Here is a 16371-nt window from a genome sequence, read left to right as displayed (position 1 = left end):
TACTATCTCATAGAGAAACTAACACAATTTTCAGGTTCAAAAAGGTCAACAGAACTTGGGATTCCCAGCCAGTCTCCCATGCTGGTACTTGCCAAGCCTTAAGCTGCATTGCTGCTGCGATCTGACGAGAGCAGGCACATTCAGCTTAGAATGGCCGTTGACAGCAGCTGTTCAGTTTGAACCTTCTTTTACTATCTCATAGAGAAACTAACACAATTTTCAGGTTCAAAAAGGTCAACGGAACTTGGGATTCCCAGCCAGTCTCCCATGCTGGTACTTGCCAAACCTTAAGCTGCATTGCTGCTGCGATCTGACGAGAGCAGGCACATTCAGCTTAGAATGGCCGTTGACAGCAGCTGTTCAATTTGAACCTTCTTTTACCATATTTGACAGAGAAACTAACAATTTTCAGGTTCAAAAAGGTCAACAGAACTTGGGATTCCCAGGCAGTCTCCCATGCTGGTACTTGCCAAGCCTTAAGCTGCAACGCTGCTGCGATCTGACAAGAGCATGCACATTCAGCTTAGAATGGCCGTTGACAGCAGCTGTTCAATTTGAACCTTCTTTTACTATCTCATAGAGAAACTAACACAATTTTCAGGTTCAAAAAGGTCAACGGAACTTGGGATTCCCAGCCAGTCTCCCATGCTGGTACTTGCCAAGCCTTAAGCTGCATTGCTGCTGCGATCTGACGAGAGCAGGCACATTCAGCTTAGAATGGCCGTTGACAGCAGCTGTTCAATTTGAACCTTCTTTTACTATCTCATAGAGAAACTAATACAATTTTCAGGTTCAAAAAGGTCAACAGAACTTGGGATTCCCAGCCAGTCTCCCATGCTGGTACTTGCCAAGCCTTAAGCTGCATTGCTGCTGCGATCTGACGAGAGCAGGCACATTCAGCTTAGAATGGCCGTTGACAGCAGCTGTTCAATTTGAACCTTCTTTTACTATCTCATAGAGAAACTAACACAATTTTCAGGTTCAAAAAGGTCAATGGAACTTGGGATTCCCTGCCAGTCTCCCATGCTGGTACTTGCCAAGCCTTAAGCTGCATTGCTGCTGCGATCTGACGAGAGCAGGCACATTCAGCTTAGAATGGCCATTGACAGCAGCTGTTCAATTTGAACCTTCTTTTACTATCTCATAGAGAAACTAACACAATTTTCAGGTTCAAAAAGGTCAACAGAACTTGGGATTCCCAGCCAGTCTCCCATGCTGGTACTTGCCAAGCCTTAAGCTGCATTGCTGCTGCGATCTGACAAGAGCACACACATTCAGCTTAGAAGGGCCGTTGACAGCAGCTGTTCAATTTGAACCTTCTTTTACTATCTCATAGAGAAACTAACACAATTTTCAGGTTCAAAAAGGTCAACAGAACTTGGGATTCCCAGCCAGTCTCCCATGCTGGTACTTGCCAAGCCTTAAGCTGCATTGCTGCTGCGATCTGACGAGAGCAGGCACATTCAGCTTAGAATGGCCGTTGACAGCAGCTGTTCAATTTGAACCTTCTTTTACTATCTCATAGAGAAACTAACACAATTTTCAGGTTCAAAAAGGTCAACAGAATGTGGGATTCCCAGCCAGTCTCCCATGCTGGTACTTGCCAAACCTTAAGCTGCATTGCTGCTGCAATCTGACGAGAGCAGGCACATTCAGCTTAATATGGCCGTTGACAGCAGCTGTTCAATTTGAACCTTCTTTTACCATCTTTGACAGAGAAACTAACAATTTTCAGGTTCAAAAAGGTCAACGGAACGTGGGATTCCCAGCCAGTCTCCCATGCTGGTACTTGCCAAGCCTTAAGCTGCATTGCTGCTGCGATCTGACGAGAGCAGGCACATTAAGCTTAGAATGGCCGTTGACAGCAGCTGCCTAATTTCTACTTTCTTTTACTATCTCATAGAGAAACTAACACAATTTTCAGGTTCAAAAAGGTCAACAGAACTTGGGATTCCCAGCCAGTCTCCCATGCTGGTACTTGCCAAGCCTTAAGCTGCAACGCTGCTGCGATCTGACAAGAGCATGCACATTCAGCTTAGAATGGCCGTTGACAGCAGCTGTTCAATTTGAACCTTCTTTTACTATCTCATAGAGAAACTAACACATTTTCAGGTTCAAAAAGGTCAACGGAACTTGGGATTCCCAGCCAGTCTCCCATGCTGGTACTTGCCAAGCCTTAAGCTGCAACGCTGCTGCGATCTGACAAGAGCATGCACATTCAGCTTAGAATGGCCGTTGACAGCAGCTGTTCAATTTGAACCTTCTTTTACTATCTCATAGAGAAACTAACTCAATTTTCAGGTTCAAAAAGGTCAATGGAACTTGGGATTCCCAGCCAGTCTCCCATGTTGGTACTTGCCAAGCCTTAGCTTAGAATGGGCGTTGACAGCAGCTGTTCAATTTGAACCTTCTTTTACTATCTCATAGAGAAACTAACACAATTTTCAGGTTCAAAAAGGTCAACAGAACTTGGGATTCCCAGCCAGTCTCCCATGCTGGTACTTGCCAAGCCTTAAGCTGCATCGCTGCTGCGATCTGACAAGAGCACACACATTCAGCTTAGAAGGGCCGTTGACAGCAGCTGTTCAATTTGAACCTTCTTTTACTATCTCATAGAGAAACTAACACAATTTTCAGGTTCAAAAAGGTCAACAGAACTTGGGATTCCCAGCCAGTCTCCCATGCTGGTACTTGCCAAGCCTTAAGCTGCATTGCTGCTGCGATCTGACGAGAGCAGGCACATTCAGCTTAGAATGGCCGTTGACAGCAGCTGTTCAATTTGAACCTTCTTTTACTATCTCATAGAGAAACTAACACAATTTTCAGGTTCAAAAAGGTCAACAGAATGTGGGATTCCCAGCCAGTCTCCCATGCTGGTACTTGCCAAACCTTAAGCTGCATTGCTGCTGCGATCTGACGAGAGCAGGCACATTCAGCTTAATATGGCCGTTGACAGCAGCTGTTCAATTTGAACCTTCTTTTACCATCTTTGACAGAGAAACTAACAATTTTCAGGTTCAAAAAGGTCAACGGAACGTGGGATTCCCAGCCAGTCTCCCATGCTGGTACTTGCCAAGCCTTAAGCTGCATTGCTGCTGCGATCTGACGAGAGCAGGCACATTAAGCGTAGAATGGCCGTTGACAGCAGCTGCCTAATTTCTACTTTCTTTTACTATCTCATAGAGAAACTAACACAATTTTCAGGTTCAAAAAGGTCAACAGAACTTGGGATTCCCAGCCAGTCTCCCATGCTGGTACTTGCCAAGCCTTAAGCTGCAACGCTGCTGCGATCTGACAAGAGCATGCACATTCAGCTTAGAATGGCCGTTGACAGCAGCTGTTCAATTTGAACCTTCTTTTACTATCTCATAGAGAAACTAACACATTTTCAGGTTCAAAAAGGTCAACGGAACTTGGGATTCCCAGCCAGTCTCCCATGCTGGTACTTGCCAAGCCTTAGCTTAGAATGGGCGTTGACAGCAGCTGTTCAATTTGAACCTTCTTTTACTATCTCATAGAGAAACTAACACAATTTTCAGGTTCAAAAAGGTCAACAGAACTTGGGATTCCCAGCCAGTCTCCCATGCTGGTACTTGCCAAACCTTAAGCTGCATTGCTGCTGCGATCTGACGAGAGCAGGCACATTCAGCTTAGAATGGCCGTTGACAGCAGCTGTTTAATTTGAACCTTCTTTTACCATCTTTGACAGAGAAACTAACAATTTTCAGGTTCAAAAAGGTCAACAGAACGTGGGATTCCCAGCCAGTCTCCCATGCTGGTACTTGCCAATCCTTAAGCTGCATTGCTGCTGCGATCTGACGAGAGCAGGCACATTCAGCTTAGAATGGCCGTTGACAGCAGTTGCCTAATTTCTACTTTCTTTTACTATCTCATAGAGAAACTAACACAATTTTCAGGTTCAAAAAGGTCAACAGAACTTGGGATTCCCAGCCAGTCTCCCATGCTGGTACTTGCCAAGCCTTAAGCTGCAACGCTGCTGCGATCTGACAAGAGCATGCACATTCAGCTTAGAATGGCCGTTGACAGCAGCTGTTCAATTTGAACCTTCTTTTACTATCTCATAGAGAAACTAACACATTTTCAGGTTCAAAAAGGTCAACGGAACTTGGGATTCCCAGCCAGTCTCCCATGCTGGTACTTGCCAAGCCTTAAGCTGCAACGCTGCTGCGATCTGACAAGAGCATGCACATTCAGCTTAGAATGGCCGTTGACAGCAGCTGTTCAATTTGAACCTTCTTTTACTATCTCATAGAGAAACTAACTCAATTTTCAGGTTCAAAAAGGTCAATGGAACTTGGGATTCCCAGCCAGTCTCCCATGCTGGTACTTGCCAAGCCTTAGCTTAGAATGGGCGTTGACAGCAGCTGTTCAATTTGAACCTTCTTTTACTATCTCATAGAGAAACTAACACAATTTTCAGGTTCAAAAAGGTCAACAGAACTTGGGATTCCCAGCCAGTGTCCCATGCTGGTACTTTCCAAGCCTTAAGCTGCATTGCTGCTGCGATCTGACGAGAGCAGGCACATTCAGCTTAGAATGGCCGTTGACAGCAGCTGTTCAATTTGAACCTTCTTTTACTATCTCATAGAGAAACTAACACAATTTTCAGGCTCAAAAAGGTCAACGGAACTTAGGATTCCCAGCCAGTCTCCCATGCTGGTACATGCCAAGCCTTAAGCTGCATTGCTGCTGCGATCTGACGAGAGCAGGCACATTCAGCTTAGAATGGCCGTTGACTGCAGCTGTTCAGTTTGAACCTTCTTTTACTATCTCATAGAGAAACTAACACAATTTTCAGGTTCAAAAAGGTCAACAGAACTTGGGATTCCCAGCCAGTCTCCCATGCTGGTACTTGCCAAGCCTTAAGCTGCATTGCTGCTGCGATCTGACGAGAGCAGGCACATTCAGCTTAGAATGGCCGTTGACAGCAGCTGTTCAATTTGAACCTTCTTTTACTATCTCATAGAGAAACTAACACAATTTTCAGGTTCAAAAAGGTCAACAGAACTTGGGATTCCCAGCCAGTCTCCCATGCTGGTTTTTGCCAAGCCTTAAGCTGCATTGCTGCTGCGATCTGACGAGAGCAGGCACATTCAGCTTAGAATGGCCGTTGACAGCAGCTGTTCAATTTGAACCTTCTTTTACCATCTTTGACAGAGAAACTAACAATTTTCAGGTTCAAAAAGGTCAACGGAACTTGGGATTCCCAGCCAGTCTCCCATGCTGGTACTTGCCAAGCCTTAAGCTGCATTGCTGCTGCGATCTGACGAGAGCAGGCACATTCAGCTTAGAATGGCCGTTGACAGCAGCTGCCTAATTTCTACTTTGTTTTACTATCTCATAGAGAAACTAACACAATTTTCAGGTTCAAAAAGGTCAAGAGAACTTGGGATTCCCAGCCAGACTCCCATGCTGGTACTTGCAAAGCCTTAAGCTGCAACGCTGCTGCGATCTGACAAGAGCATGCACATTCAGCTTAGAATGGCAGTTGACAGCAGCTGTTCAATTTGAACCTTCTTTTACTATCTCATAGAGAAACTAACACAATTTTCAGGTTCAAAAAGTCAATGGAACTTGGGATTCCCAGCCAGTCTCCCATGCTGGTACTTGCCAAGCCTTAAGCTGCATTGCTGCTGCGATCTGACGAGAGCAGGCGCATTCAGCTTAGAATGGCCGTTGACAGCAGCTGTTCAATTTGAACCTTCTTTTACTATCTCATAGAGAAACTAACACAATTTTCAGGTTAAAAAAAGGTCAACGGAACTTATGATTCCCAGCCAGTCTCCCATGCTGGTACTTGCCAAGCCTTAAGCTGCATTGCTGCTGCGATCTGACGAGAGCAGGCACATTCAGCTTAGAATGGCCGTTGACAGCAGCTGTTCAATTTGAACCTTCTTTTACTATCTCATAGAGAAACTAACACAATTTTCAGGTTCAAAAAGGTCAACGGAACTTGGGATTCCCAGCCAGTCTCCCATGCTGGTACTTGCCAAGCCTTAAGCTGCATTGCTGCTGCGATCTGACGAGAGCAGGCACATTCAGCTTAGAATGGCCGTTGACAGCAGCTGTTCAATTTGAACCTTCTTTTACTATCTCATAGAGAAACTAACACAATTTTCAGGTTCAAAAAGGTCAACGGAACTTGGGATTCCCAGCCAGTCTCCCATGCTGGTACTTGCCAAGCCTTAAGCTGCATTGCTGCTGCGATCTGACGAGAGCAGGCACATTAAGCTTAGTAGAATGGCCGTTGACAGCAGCTGTTCAATTTGAACCTTCTTTTACTATCTCATAGAGAAACTAACACAATTTTCAGGTTCAAAAATGTCAACAGAACTTGGGATTCCCAGCCTGTCTCCCATGCTGGTACTTGCAAAGCCTTAAGCTGCATTGCTGCTGCGATCTGACCAGAGCAGGCACATTAAGCTTAGAATGGCTGTTGACAGCAGCTGTTCAATTTGAACCTTCTTTTACTATCTCATAGAGAAACTAACACAATTTTCAGGTTCAAAAAGGTCAGCAGAACTTAGGATTCCCAGCCAGTCTCCCATGCTGGTACTTGCCAAGCCTTAAGCTGCATTGCTGCTGCGATCTGACGAGAGCAGGCACATTCAGCTTAGAATGGCCGTTGACAGCAGCTGTTCAATTTGAACCTTCTTTTACTATCTCATAGAGAAACTAACACAATTTTCAGGTTCAAAAAGGTCAACGGAACTTGGGATTCCCAGCCAGTCTCCCATGCTGGTACTTGCCAAGCCTTAAGCTGCATTGCTGCTGCGATCTGACGAGAGCAGGCACATTAAGCTTAGTAGAATGGCCGTTGACAGCAGTTGTTCAATTTGAACCTTCTTTTACTATCTCATAGAGAAACTAACACAATTTTCAGGTTCAAAAATGTCAACAGAACTTGGGATTCCCAGCCAGTCTCCCATGCTGGTACTTGCAAAGCCTTAAGCTGCATTGCTGCTGCGATCTGACCAGAGCATGCACATTCAGCTTAGAATGGCTGTTGACAGCAGCTGTTCAATTTGAACCTTCTTTTACTATCTCATAGAGAAACTAACACAATTTTCAGGTTCAAAAAGGTCAACGGAACTTGGGATTCCCAGCTAGTCTCCCATGCTGGTACTTGCCAAGCCTTAAGCTGCATTGCTGCTGCGATCTGACGAGAGCAGGCACATTCAGCTTAGAATGGCCGTTGACAGCAACTGTTCAATTTGAACCTTATTTTACTACCTCATAGAGAAACTAACACAATTTTCAGGTTCAAAAAGGTCAACAGAACTTATGATTCCCAGCCAGTCTCCCATGCTGGTACTTGCCAAGCCTTAAGCTGCATTGCTGCTGCGATCTGACGAGAGCAGGCACATTCAGCTTAGAATGGCCATTGACAGCAGCTGTTCAATTTGAACCTTCTTTTACTATCTCATAGAGAAACTAACACAATTTTCAGGTTCAAAAATGTCAACAGAACTTGGGATTCCCAGCCAGTTTCCCATGCTGGTACTTGCTAAGCCTTAAGCTGCATCGCTGCTGCGATTTGACAAGAGCACGCACATTCAGCTTAGAATGGCCGTTGACAGCAGCTGTTCAATTTGAACCTTCTTTTACAATCTCATAGAGAAACTAACACAATTTTCAGGTTCAAAAAGGTCAACGGAACTTGGGATTCGCAGCCAGTCTCCCATGCTGGTACTTGCCAAGCCTTAAGCTGCATTGCTGCTGCGATCTGACGAGAGCAGGCACATTCAGCTTAGAATGGCCGTTGACAGCAGCTGTTCAATTTGAACCTTCTTTTACCATCTTTGACAGAGAAACTAACAATTTTCAGGTTCAAAAAGGTCAACGGAACTTGGGATTCCCAGCCAGTCTCCCATGCTGGTACTTGCCAAGCCTTAAGCTGCATTGCTGCTGCGATCTGACGAGAGCAGGCACATTCAGCTTAGAATGGCCGTTGACAGCAGCTGTTCAATTTGAACCTTCTTTTACTATCTCATAGAGAAACTAACACAATTTTCAGGTTCAAAAAGGTCAACGGAACTTGGGATTCCCAGCCAGTCTCCCATGCTGGTACTTTCCAAGCCTTAAGCTGCATTGCTGCTGCGATCTGACGAGAGCAGGCACATTCAGCTTAGAATGGCCGTTGACAGCAGCTGTTCAATTTGAACCTTCTTTTACTATCTCATAGAGAAACTAACACAATTTTCAGGTTCAAAAAGGTCAACAGAACGTGGGATTCCCAGCCAGTGTCCCATGCTGGTACTTGCCAAGCCTTAAGCTGCATTGCTGCTGCGATCTGACGAGAGCAGGCACATTCAGCTTAGAATGGCCGTTGACAGCAGCTGTTCAATTTGAACCTTCTTTTACCATCTTTGACAGAGAAACTAACAATTTTCAGGTTCAAAAAGGTCAACGGAACGTGGGATTCCCAGCCAGTCTCCCATGCTGGTACTTGCCAAGCCTTAAGCTGCATTGCTGCTGCGATCTGACGAGAGCAGGCACATTCAGCTTAGAATGGCCGTTGACAGCAGCTGCCTAATTTCTACTTTCTTTTACTATCTTATAGAGAAACTAACACAATTTTCATGTTCAAAAAGGTCAACAGAACTTGGGATTCCCAGCCAGTCTCCCATGCTGGTACTTGCCAAGCCTTAAGCTGCAACGCTGCTGCGATCTGACAAGAGCATGCACATTCAGCTTAGAATGGCCGTTGACAGCAGCTGTTCAATTTGAACCTTCTTTTACTATCTCATAAAGAAACTAACACATTTTCAGGTTCAAAAAGGTCAATGGAACTTGGGATTCCCAGCCAGTCTCCCATGCTGGTACTTGCCAAGCCTTAAGCTGCAACGCTGCTGCGATCTGACAAGAGCATGCACGTTCAGCTTAGAATGGCCGTTGACAGCAGCTGTTCAATTTGAACCTTCTTTTACTATCTCATAGAGAAACTAACTCAATTTTCAGGTTCAAAAAGGTCAATGGAACTTGGGATTCCCAGCCAGTCTCCCATGCTGGTACTTGCCAAGCCTTAGCTTAGAATGGGCGTTGACAGCAGCTGTTCAATTTGAACCTTCTTTTACTATCTCATAGAGAAACTAACACAATTTTCAGGTTAAAAAAAGGTCAACGGAACTTGGGATTCCCAGCCAGTCTCCCATGCTGGTACTTGCCAAGCCTTAAGCTGCATTGCTGCTGCGATCTGACGAGAGCAGGAACATTCAGCTTAGAATGGCTGTTGACAGCAGCTGTTCAATTTGAACCTTCTTTTAAGATCTTTGACAGAGAAACTAACAATTTTCAGGTTCAAAAAGGTCAACGGAACTTGGGATTCCCAGCCAGTCTCCCATGCTGGTACTTGCCAAGCCTTAAGCTGCATTGCTACTGCGATCTGACGAGAGCAGGCACATTCAGCTTAGAATGGCCGTTGACAGCAGCTGCCTAATTTCTACTTTCTTTCACTATCTCATAGAGAAACTAACACAATTTTCAGGTTCAAAAAGGTCAAAAGAACTTAGGATTCCCAGCCAGTCTCCCATGCTGGTACTTGCCAAGCCTTAAGCTGCAACGCTGCTGCGATCTGACAAGAGCATGCACATTAAGCTTAGAATGGCCGTTGACAGCAGCTGTTCAATTTGAACCTTCTTTTACTATCTCATAGAGAAACTTACACAATTTTCAGGTTCAAAAAGGTCAACAGAACTTGGGATTCCCAGCCAGTCTCCCATGCTGGTACTTGCCAAGCCTTAAGCTGCATTGCTGCTGCGATCTGACAAGAGCACGCACATTCAGCTTAGAATGGCCGTTGACAGCAGCTGTTCAATTTGAACCTTCTTTTACTATCTCATAGAGAAACTAACACAATTTTCAGGTTCAAAAAGGTCAACGGAACTTGGGATTCCCAGCCAGTCTCCCATGCTGGTACTTGCCAAGCCTTAAGCTGCATTGCTCCTGCAATCTGACAAGAGCAGGCACATTCAGCTTAGAATGGGCGTTGACAGCAGCTGTTCAATTTGAACCTTCTTTTACTATCTCATAGAGAAACTAACACAATTTTCAGGTTCAAAAATGTCAACGGAACTTGAGATTCCCAGCCAGTCTCCCATGCTGGTACTTGCCAAGCCTTAAGCTGCATTGCTGCTGCGATCTGACGAGAGCAGGCACATTCAGCTTAGAATAGCCGTTGACAGCAGTTGTTCAATTTGAACCTTCTTTTACTATCTCATAGAGAAACTAACACAATTTTCAGGTTCAAAAAGGTCAACAGAACTTGGGATTCCCAGCCAGTCTCCCATGCTGGTACTTGCCAAGCCTTAAGCTGCATTGCTGCTGCGATCTGACGAGAGCAGGCACATTCAGCTTAGAATGGCCGTTGACAGCAGCTGTTCAATTTGAACCTTCTTTTACTATCTCATAGAGAAACTAACACAATTTTCAGGTTCAAAAAGGTCAACAGAACTTGGGATTCCCAGCCAGTCTCCCATGCTGGTACTTGCCAAGCCTTAAGCTGCATTGCTGCTGCGATCTGACGAGAGCAGGCACATTCAGCTTAGAATGGCCGTTGACAGCAGCTGTTCAGTTTGAACCTTCTTTTACTATCTCATAGAGAAACTAACACAATTTTCAGGTTCAAAAAGGTCAACGGAACTTGGGATTCCCAGCCAGTCTCCCATGCTGGTACTTGCCAAACCTTAAGCTGCATTGCTGCTGCGATCTGACGAGAGCAGGCACATTCAGCTTAGAATGGCCGTTGACAGCAGCTGTTCAATTTGAACCTTCTTTTACCATATTTGACAGAGAAACTAACAATTTTCAGGTTCAAAAAGGTCAACGGAATGTGGGATTCCCAGCCAGTCTCCCATGCTGGTACTTGCCAAGCCTTAAGCTGCAACGCTGCTGCGATCTGACGAGAGCAGGCACATTCAGCTTAGAATGGCCGTTGACAGCAGCTGCCTAATTTCTACTTTCTTTTACTATCTCATAGAGAAACTAACACAATTTTCAGGTTCAAAAAGGTCAACAGAACTTGGGATTCCCAGGCAGTCTCCCATGCTGGTACTTGCCAAGCCTTAAGCTGCAACGCTGCTGCGATCTGACAAGAGCATGCACATTCAGCTTAGAATGGCCGTTGACAGCAGCTGTTCAATTTGAACCTTCTTTTACTATCTCATAGAGAAACTAACTCAATTTTCAGGTTCAAAAAGGTCAATGGAACTTGGGATTCCCAGCCAGTCTCCCATGCTGGTACTTGCCAAGCCTTAGCTTAGAATGGGCGTTGACAGCAGCTGTTCAATTTGAACCTTCTTTTACTATCTCATAGAGAAACTAACACAATTTTAAGGTTCAAAAAGGTCAACGGAACTTGGGATTCCCAGCCAGTCTCCCATGCTGGTACTTGCCAAACCTTAAGCTGTATTGCTGCTGCGATCTGACGAGAGCAGGCACATTCAGCTTAGAATGGCCGTTGACAGCAGCTGTTCAATTTGAACCTTCTTTTACCATCTTTGACAGAGAAACTAACAATTTTCAGGTTCAAAAAGGTCAACAGAACATGGGATTCCCAGCCAGTCTCCCATGCTGGTACTTGCCAAGCCTTAAGCTGCATTGCTGCTGCGATCTGACGAGAGCAGGCACATTCAGCTTAGAATGGCCGTTGACAGCAGCTGCCTAATTTCTACTTTCTTTTACTATCTCATAGAGAAACTAACACAATTTTCAGGTTCAAAAAGGTCAACAGAACTTGGGATTCCCAGGCAGTCTCCCATGCTGGTACTTGCCAAGCCTTAAGCTGCAACGCTGCTGCGATCTGACAAGAGCATGCACATTCAGCTTAGAATGGCCGTTGACAGCAGCTGTTCAATTTGAACCTTCTTTTACTATCTCATAGAGAAACTAACACATTTTCAGGTTCAAAAAGGTCAACGGAAATTGGGATTCCCAGCCAGTCTCCCATGCTGGTACTTGCCAAGCCTTAAGCTGCATTGCTGCTGCGATCTGATGAGAGCAGGCACATTCAGCTTAGAATGGCCGTTGACAGCAGCTGTTCAATTTGAACCTTCTTTTACTATCTCATAGAGAAACTAACTCAATTTTCAGGTTCAAAAAGGTCAATGGAACTTGGGATTCCCAGCCAGTCTCCCATGCTGGTACTTGCCAAGCCTTAGCTTAGAATGGGCGTTGACAGCAGCTGTTCAATTTGAACCTTCTTTTACTATCTCATAGAGAAACTAACACAATTTTCAGGTTCAAAAAGGTCAACGGAACTTGGGATTCCCAGCCAGTCTCCCATGCTGGTACTTGCCAAGCCTTAAGCTGCATTGCTGCTGCGATCTGACGAGAGCAGGCACATTCAGCTTAGAATGGCCGTTGACAGCAGCTGTTCAATTTGAACCTTCTTTTACTATCTCATAGAGAAACTAATACAATTTTCAGGTTCAAAAAGGTCAACAGAACTTGGGATTCCCAGCCAGTCTCCCATGCTGGTACTTGCCAAGCCTTAAGCTGCATTGCTGCTGCGATCTGACGAGAGCAGGCACATTCAGCTTAGAGTGGCCGTTGACAGCAGCTGTTCAATTTGAACCTTCTTTTACTATCTCATAGAGAAACTAACACAATTTTCAGGTTCAAAAAGGTCAATGGAACTTGGGATTCCCTGCCAGTCTCCCATGCTGGTACTTGCCAAGCCTTAAGCTGCATTGCTGCTGCGATCTGACGAGAGCAGGCACATTCAGCTTAGAATGGCCATTGACAGCAGCTGTTCAATTTGAACCTTCTTTTACTATCTCATAGAGAAACTAACACAATTTTCAGGTTCAAAAAGGTCAACAGAACTTGGGATTCCCAGTCAGTCTCCCATGCTGGTACTTGCCAAGCCTTAAGCTGCATCGCTGCTGCGATCTGACAAGAGCACACTCATTCAGCTTAGAAGGGCCGTTGACAGCAGCTGTTCAATTTGAACCTTCTTTTACTATCTCATAGAGAAACTAATACAATTTTCAGGTTCAAAAAGGTCAACAGAACTTGGGATTCCCAGCCAGTCTCCCATGCTGGTACTTGCCAAGCCTTAAGCTGCATTGCTGCTGCGATCTGACGAGAGCAGGCACATTCAGCTTAGAGTGGCCGTTGACAGCAGCTGTTCAATTTGAACCTTCTTTTACTATCTCATAGAGAAACTAACACAATTTTCAGGTTCAAAAAGGTCAATGGAACTTGGGATTCCCTGCCAGTCTCCCATGCTGGTACTTGCCAAGCCTTAAGCTGCATTGCTGCTGCGATCTGACGAGAGCAGGCACATTCAGCTTAGAATGGCCATTGACAGCAGCTGTTCAATTTGAACCTTCTTTTACTATCTCATAGAGAAACTAACACAATTTTCAGGTTCAAAAAGGTCAACAGAACTTGGGATTCCCAGCCAGTCTCCCATGCTGGTACTTGCCAAGCCTTAAGCTGCAACGCTGCTGCGATCTGACAAGAGCATGCACATTCAGCTTAGAATGGCCGTTGACAGCAGCTGTTCAATTTGAACCTTCTTTTACTATCTCATAGAGAAACTAACACATTTTCAGGTTCAAAAAGGTCAACGGAACTTGGGATTCCCAGCCAGTCTCCCATGCTGGTACTTGCCAAGCCTTAAGCTGCAACGCTGCTGCGATCTGACAAGAGCATGCACATTCAGCTTAGAATGGCCGTTGACAGCAGCTGTTCAATTTGAACCTTCTTTTACTATCTCATAGAGAAACTAACTCAATTTTCAGGTTCAAAAAGGTCAATGGAACTTGGGATTCCCAGCCAGTCTCCCATGCTGGTACTTGCCAAGCCTTAGCTTAGAATGGGCGTTGACAGCAGCTGTTCAATTTGAACCTTCTTTTACTATCTCATAGAGAAACTAACACAATTTTCAGGTTCAAAAATGTCAACAGAACTTGGGATTCCCAGCCAGTCTCCCATGCTGGTACTTGCCAAGCCTTAAGCTGCATTGCTGCTGCGATCTGACGAGAGCAGGCACATTCAGCTTAGAATGGCCATTGACAGCAGCTGTTCAATTTGAACCTTCTTTTACTATCTCATAGAGAAACTAACACAATTTTCAGGTTCAAAAATGTCAACAGAACTTGGGATTCCCAGCCAGTTTCCCATGCTGGTACTTGCTAAGCCTTAAGCTGCATAGCTGCTGCGATTTGACAAGAGCACGCACATTCAGCTTAGAATGGCTGTTGACAGCAGCTGTTCAATTTGAACCTTCTTTTACAATCTCATAGAGAAACTAACACAATTTTCAGGTTCAAAAAGGTCAACGGAACTTGGGATTCGCAGCCAGTCTCCCATGCTGGTACTTGCCAAGCCTTAAGCTGCATTGCTGCTGCGATCTGACGAGAGCAGGCACATTCAGCTTAGAATGGCCGTTGACAGCAGCTGTTCAATTTGAACCTTCTTTTACCATCTTTGACAGAGAAACTAACAATTTTCAGGTTCAAAAAGGTCAACGGAACTTGGGATTCCCAGCCAGTCTCCCATGCTGGTACTTGCCAAGCCTTAAGCTGCATTGCTGCTGCGATCTGACGAGAGCAGGCACATTCAGCTTAGAATGGCCGTTGACAGCAGCTGTTCAATTTGAACCTTCTTTTACTATCTCATAGAGAAACTAACACAATTTTCAGGTTCAAAAAGGTCAACGGAACTTGGGATTCCCAGCCAGTCTCCCATGCTGGTACTTTCCAAGCCTTAAGCTGCATTGCTGCTGCGATCTGACGAGAGCAGGCACATTCAGCTTAGAATGGCCGTTGACAGCAGCTGTTCAATTTGAACCTTCTTTTACTATCTCATAGAGAAACTAACACAATTTTCAGGTTCAAAAAGGTCAACAGAACGTGGGATTCCCAGCCAGTCTCCCATGCTGGTACTTGCCAAGCCTTAAGCTGCATTGCTGCTGCGATCTGACGAGAGCAGGCACATTCAGCTTAGAATGGCCGTTGACAGCAGCTGTTCAATTTGAACCTTCTTTTACTATCTCATAGAGAAACTAACACAATTTTCAGGTTCAAAAAGGTCAACGGAATTTGGGATTGCCAGCCAGTCTCCCATGCTGGTACTTGCCAAGCCTTAAGCTGCATTGCTGCTGCGATCTGACGAGAACAGGCACATTGAGCTTAGAATGGCCGTTGACAGCAGCTGTTCAATTTGAACCTTCTTTTACTATCTCATAGAGAAACTAACACAATTTTAAGGTTCAAAAAGGTCAACGGAATTTGGGATTGCCAGCCAGTCTCCCATGCTGGTACTTGCCAAGCCTTAAGCTGCATTGCTGCTGCGATCTGACGAGAGCAGGCACATTGAGCTTAGAATGGCCGTTGACAGCAGCTGTTCAATTTGAACCTTCTTTTACTATCTCATAGAGAAACTAACACAATTTTCAGGTTCAAAAAGGTCAACGGAACTTGGGATTCCCTGCCAGTCTCCCATGCTTGTACTTGCCAAGCCTTATGCTGCTGCGATCTGACGAGAGCAGGCACATTCAGCTTAGAATGGCCGTTGACAGCAGCTGTTCAATTTGAACCTTCTTTTACTATCTCATAGAGAAACTAACACAATTTTCAGGTTCAAAAAGGTCAACGGAACTTGGGATTCCCAGCCAGTCTCCCATGCTGGTACTTTCCAAGCCTTAAGCTGCATTGCTGCTGCGATCTGACGAGAGCAGGCACATTCAGCTTAGAATGGCCGTTGACAGCAGCTGTTCAATTTGAACCTTCTTTTACTATCTCATAGAGAAACTAACACAATTTTCAGGTTCAAAAAGGTCAACAGAACGTGGGATTCCCAGCCAGTGTCCCATGCTGGTACTTGCCAAGCCTTAAGCTGCATTGCTGCTGCGATCTGACGAGAGCAGGCACATTCAGCTTAGAATGGCCGTTGACAGCAGCTGTTCAATTTGAACCTTCTTTTACTATCTCATAGAGAAACTAACACAATTTTCAGGTTCAAAAAGGTCAACAGAACTTGGGATTCCCAGCCAGTCTCCCATGCTGGTACTTGCCAAGCCTTAAGCTGCATCGCTGCTGCGATCCGACGAGAGCAGGCACATTCAGCTTAGAATGGCCGTTGACAGCAGCTGTTCAATTTGAACCTTCTTTTACTATCTCATAGAGAAACTAACACAATTTTCAGGTTCAAAAAGGTCAACAGAACTTGGGATTCCCAGCCAGTCTCCCATGCTGGTACTTGCCAAACCTTAAGCTGCATTGCTGCTGCGATCTGACGAGAGCAGGCACATTCAGCTTAGAATGGCCGTTGACAGCAGCTGTTCAATTTGAACCTTCTTTTACCATCTTTGACAGAGAAACTAACAATTTTCAGGTTCAA

General features: G+C 45.1%; 50 pseudogenes; all 50 read right to left on the bottom strand.

Moving 5' to 3' along the window:
• Window positions 1-43: 43 nt before the first annotated feature.
• Window positions 44-162, bottom strand: LOC140079684 (5S ribosomal RNA; annotated as a pseudogene).
• A 70-nt stretch (window positions 163-232) lies between these two features.
• Window positions 233-351, bottom strand: LOC140086268 (5S ribosomal RNA; annotated as a pseudogene).
• Window positions 352-610: 259 nt separating this feature from the next.
• Window positions 611-729, bottom strand: LOC140098942 (5S ribosomal RNA; annotated as a pseudogene).
• A 70-nt stretch (window positions 730-799) lies between these two features.
• On the bottom strand, window positions 800-918 carry LOC140079683 (5S ribosomal RNA; annotated as a pseudogene).
• A 70-nt stretch (window positions 919-988) lies between these two features.
• LOC140088459 (5S ribosomal RNA) lies at window positions 989-1107 on the bottom strand (annotated as a pseudogene).
• Window positions 1108-1366: 259 nt separating this feature from the next.
• Window positions 1367-1485, bottom strand: LOC140079681 (5S ribosomal RNA; annotated as a pseudogene).
• Window positions 1486-1744: 259 nt separating this feature from the next.
• On the bottom strand, window positions 1745-1863 carry LOC140094082 (5S ribosomal RNA; annotated as a pseudogene).
• A 783-nt stretch (window positions 1864-2646) lies between these two features.
• On the bottom strand, window positions 2647-2765 carry LOC140079680 (5S ribosomal RNA; annotated as a pseudogene).
• A 70-nt stretch (window positions 2766-2835) lies between these two features.
• LOC140095059 (5S ribosomal RNA) lies at window positions 2836-2954 on the bottom strand (annotated as a pseudogene).
• Window positions 2955-3548: 594 nt separating this feature from the next.
• On the bottom strand, window positions 3549-3667 carry LOC140088370 (5S ribosomal RNA; annotated as a pseudogene).
• A 783-nt stretch (window positions 3668-4450) lies between these two features.
• On the bottom strand, window positions 4451-4569 carry LOC140085447 (5S ribosomal RNA; annotated as a pseudogene).
• Window positions 4570-4639: 70 nt separating this feature from the next.
• Window positions 4640-4758, bottom strand: LOC140091884 (5S ribosomal RNA; annotated as a pseudogene).
• Window positions 4759-4828: 70 nt separating this feature from the next.
• Window positions 4829-4947, bottom strand: LOC140079679 (5S ribosomal RNA; annotated as a pseudogene).
• A 259-nt stretch (window positions 4948-5206) lies between these two features.
• LOC140098941 (5S ribosomal RNA) lies at window positions 5207-5325 on the bottom strand (annotated as a pseudogene).
• Window positions 5326-5583: 258 nt separating this feature from the next.
• Window positions 5584-5702, bottom strand: LOC140084024 (5S ribosomal RNA; annotated as a pseudogene).
• Window positions 5703-5773: 71 nt separating this feature from the next.
• On the bottom strand, window positions 5774-5892 carry LOC140093038 (5S ribosomal RNA; annotated as a pseudogene).
• Window positions 5893-5962: 70 nt separating this feature from the next.
• LOC140098940 (5S ribosomal RNA) lies at window positions 5963-6081 on the bottom strand (annotated as a pseudogene).
• Window positions 6082-6151: 70 nt separating this feature from the next.
• Window positions 6152-6273, bottom strand: LOC140098050 (5S ribosomal RNA; annotated as a pseudogene).
• A 259-nt stretch (window positions 6274-6532) lies between these two features.
• LOC140096201 (5S ribosomal RNA) lies at window positions 6533-6651 on the bottom strand (annotated as a pseudogene).
• A 70-nt stretch (window positions 6652-6721) lies between these two features.
• LOC140098049 (5S ribosomal RNA) lies at window positions 6722-6843 on the bottom strand (annotated as a pseudogene).
• A 259-nt stretch (window positions 6844-7102) lies between these two features.
• On the bottom strand, window positions 7103-7221 carry LOC140085207 (5S ribosomal RNA; annotated as a pseudogene).
• A 70-nt stretch (window positions 7222-7291) lies between these two features.
• LOC140097007 (5S ribosomal RNA) lies at window positions 7292-7410 on the bottom strand (annotated as a pseudogene).
• A 259-nt stretch (window positions 7411-7669) lies between these two features.
• On the bottom strand, window positions 7670-7788 carry LOC140088271 (5S ribosomal RNA; annotated as a pseudogene).
• A 70-nt stretch (window positions 7789-7858) lies between these two features.
• On the bottom strand, window positions 7859-7977 carry LOC140098939 (5S ribosomal RNA; annotated as a pseudogene).
• Window positions 7978-8047: 70 nt separating this feature from the next.
• LOC140084320 (5S ribosomal RNA) lies at window positions 8048-8166 on the bottom strand (annotated as a pseudogene).
• Window positions 8167-8236: 70 nt separating this feature from the next.
• LOC140096119 (5S ribosomal RNA) lies at window positions 8237-8355 on the bottom strand (annotated as a pseudogene).
• A 70-nt stretch (window positions 8356-8425) lies between these two features.
• Window positions 8426-8544, bottom strand: LOC140088620 (5S ribosomal RNA; annotated as a pseudogene).
• A 595-nt stretch (window positions 8545-9139) lies between these two features.
• Window positions 9140-9258, bottom strand: LOC140090507 (5S ribosomal RNA; annotated as a pseudogene).
• A 70-nt stretch (window positions 9259-9328) lies between these two features.
• LOC140078423 (5S ribosomal RNA) lies at window positions 9329-9447 on the bottom strand (annotated as a pseudogene).
• Window positions 9448-9706: 259 nt separating this feature from the next.
• On the bottom strand, window positions 9707-9825 carry LOC140097765 (5S ribosomal RNA; annotated as a pseudogene).
• A 259-nt stretch (window positions 9826-10084) lies between these two features.
• Window positions 10085-10203, bottom strand: LOC140090785 (5S ribosomal RNA; annotated as a pseudogene).
• Window positions 10204-10273: 70 nt separating this feature from the next.
• On the bottom strand, window positions 10274-10392 carry LOC140079677 (5S ribosomal RNA; annotated as a pseudogene).
• A 70-nt stretch (window positions 10393-10462) lies between these two features.
• LOC140079676 (5S ribosomal RNA) lies at window positions 10463-10581 on the bottom strand (annotated as a pseudogene).
• A 70-nt stretch (window positions 10582-10651) lies between these two features.
• On the bottom strand, window positions 10652-10770 carry LOC140086267 (5S ribosomal RNA; annotated as a pseudogene).
• A 595-nt stretch (window positions 10771-11365) lies between these two features.
• Window positions 11366-11484, bottom strand: LOC140091315 (5S ribosomal RNA; annotated as a pseudogene).
• Window positions 11485-11554: 70 nt separating this feature from the next.
• LOC140087745 (5S ribosomal RNA) lies at window positions 11555-11673 on the bottom strand (annotated as a pseudogene).
• A 258-nt stretch (window positions 11674-11931) lies between these two features.
• On the bottom strand, window positions 11932-12050 carry LOC140089724 (5S ribosomal RNA; annotated as a pseudogene).
• Window positions 12051-12267: 217 nt separating this feature from the next.
• Window positions 12268-12386, bottom strand: LOC140098937 (5S ribosomal RNA; annotated as a pseudogene).
• A 70-nt stretch (window positions 12387-12456) lies between these two features.
• LOC140086411 (5S ribosomal RNA) lies at window positions 12457-12575 on the bottom strand (annotated as a pseudogene).
• Window positions 12576-12645: 70 nt separating this feature from the next.
• LOC140088458 (5S ribosomal RNA) lies at window positions 12646-12764 on the bottom strand (annotated as a pseudogene).
• Window positions 12765-13023: 259 nt separating this feature from the next.
• On the bottom strand, window positions 13024-13142 carry LOC140086410 (5S ribosomal RNA; annotated as a pseudogene).
• A 70-nt stretch (window positions 13143-13212) lies between these two features.
• Window positions 13213-13331, bottom strand: LOC140088457 (5S ribosomal RNA; annotated as a pseudogene).
• Window positions 13332-14303: 972 nt separating this feature from the next.
• LOC140088269 (5S ribosomal RNA) lies at window positions 14304-14422 on the bottom strand (annotated as a pseudogene).
• Window positions 14423-14492: 70 nt separating this feature from the next.
• LOC140098936 (5S ribosomal RNA) lies at window positions 14493-14611 on the bottom strand (annotated as a pseudogene).
• A 70-nt stretch (window positions 14612-14681) lies between these two features.
• On the bottom strand, window positions 14682-14800 carry LOC140084309 (5S ribosomal RNA; annotated as a pseudogene).
• A 70-nt stretch (window positions 14801-14870) lies between these two features.
• Window positions 14871-14989, bottom strand: LOC140090858 (5S ribosomal RNA; annotated as a pseudogene).
• Window positions 14990-15618: 629 nt separating this feature from the next.
• LOC140084296 (5S ribosomal RNA) lies at window positions 15619-15737 on the bottom strand (annotated as a pseudogene).
• A 70-nt stretch (window positions 15738-15807) lies between these two features.
• Window positions 15808-15926, bottom strand: LOC140096118 (5S ribosomal RNA; annotated as a pseudogene).
• A 70-nt stretch (window positions 15927-15996) lies between these two features.
• LOC140083635 (5S ribosomal RNA) lies at window positions 15997-16115 on the bottom strand (annotated as a pseudogene).
• Window positions 16116-16185: 70 nt separating this feature from the next.
• Window positions 16186-16304, bottom strand: LOC140088366 (5S ribosomal RNA; annotated as a pseudogene).
• Between the last annotated feature and the right edge of the window lie 67 nt (window positions 16305-16371).

This window comes from Engystomops pustulosus, chromosome 9 (genome assembly GCF_040894005.1).
Source record: "Engystomops pustulosus chromosome 9, aEngPut4.maternal, whole genome shotgun sequence".
In the NCBI taxonomy this organism is placed as follows: domain Eukaryota; kingdom Metazoa; phylum Chordata; class Amphibia; order Anura; family Leptodactylidae; genus Engystomops; species Engystomops pustulosus.
Note: the sequence above shows the minus strand (reverse complement) of the source record. Positions and strands in the feature narration are given on the sequence as shown.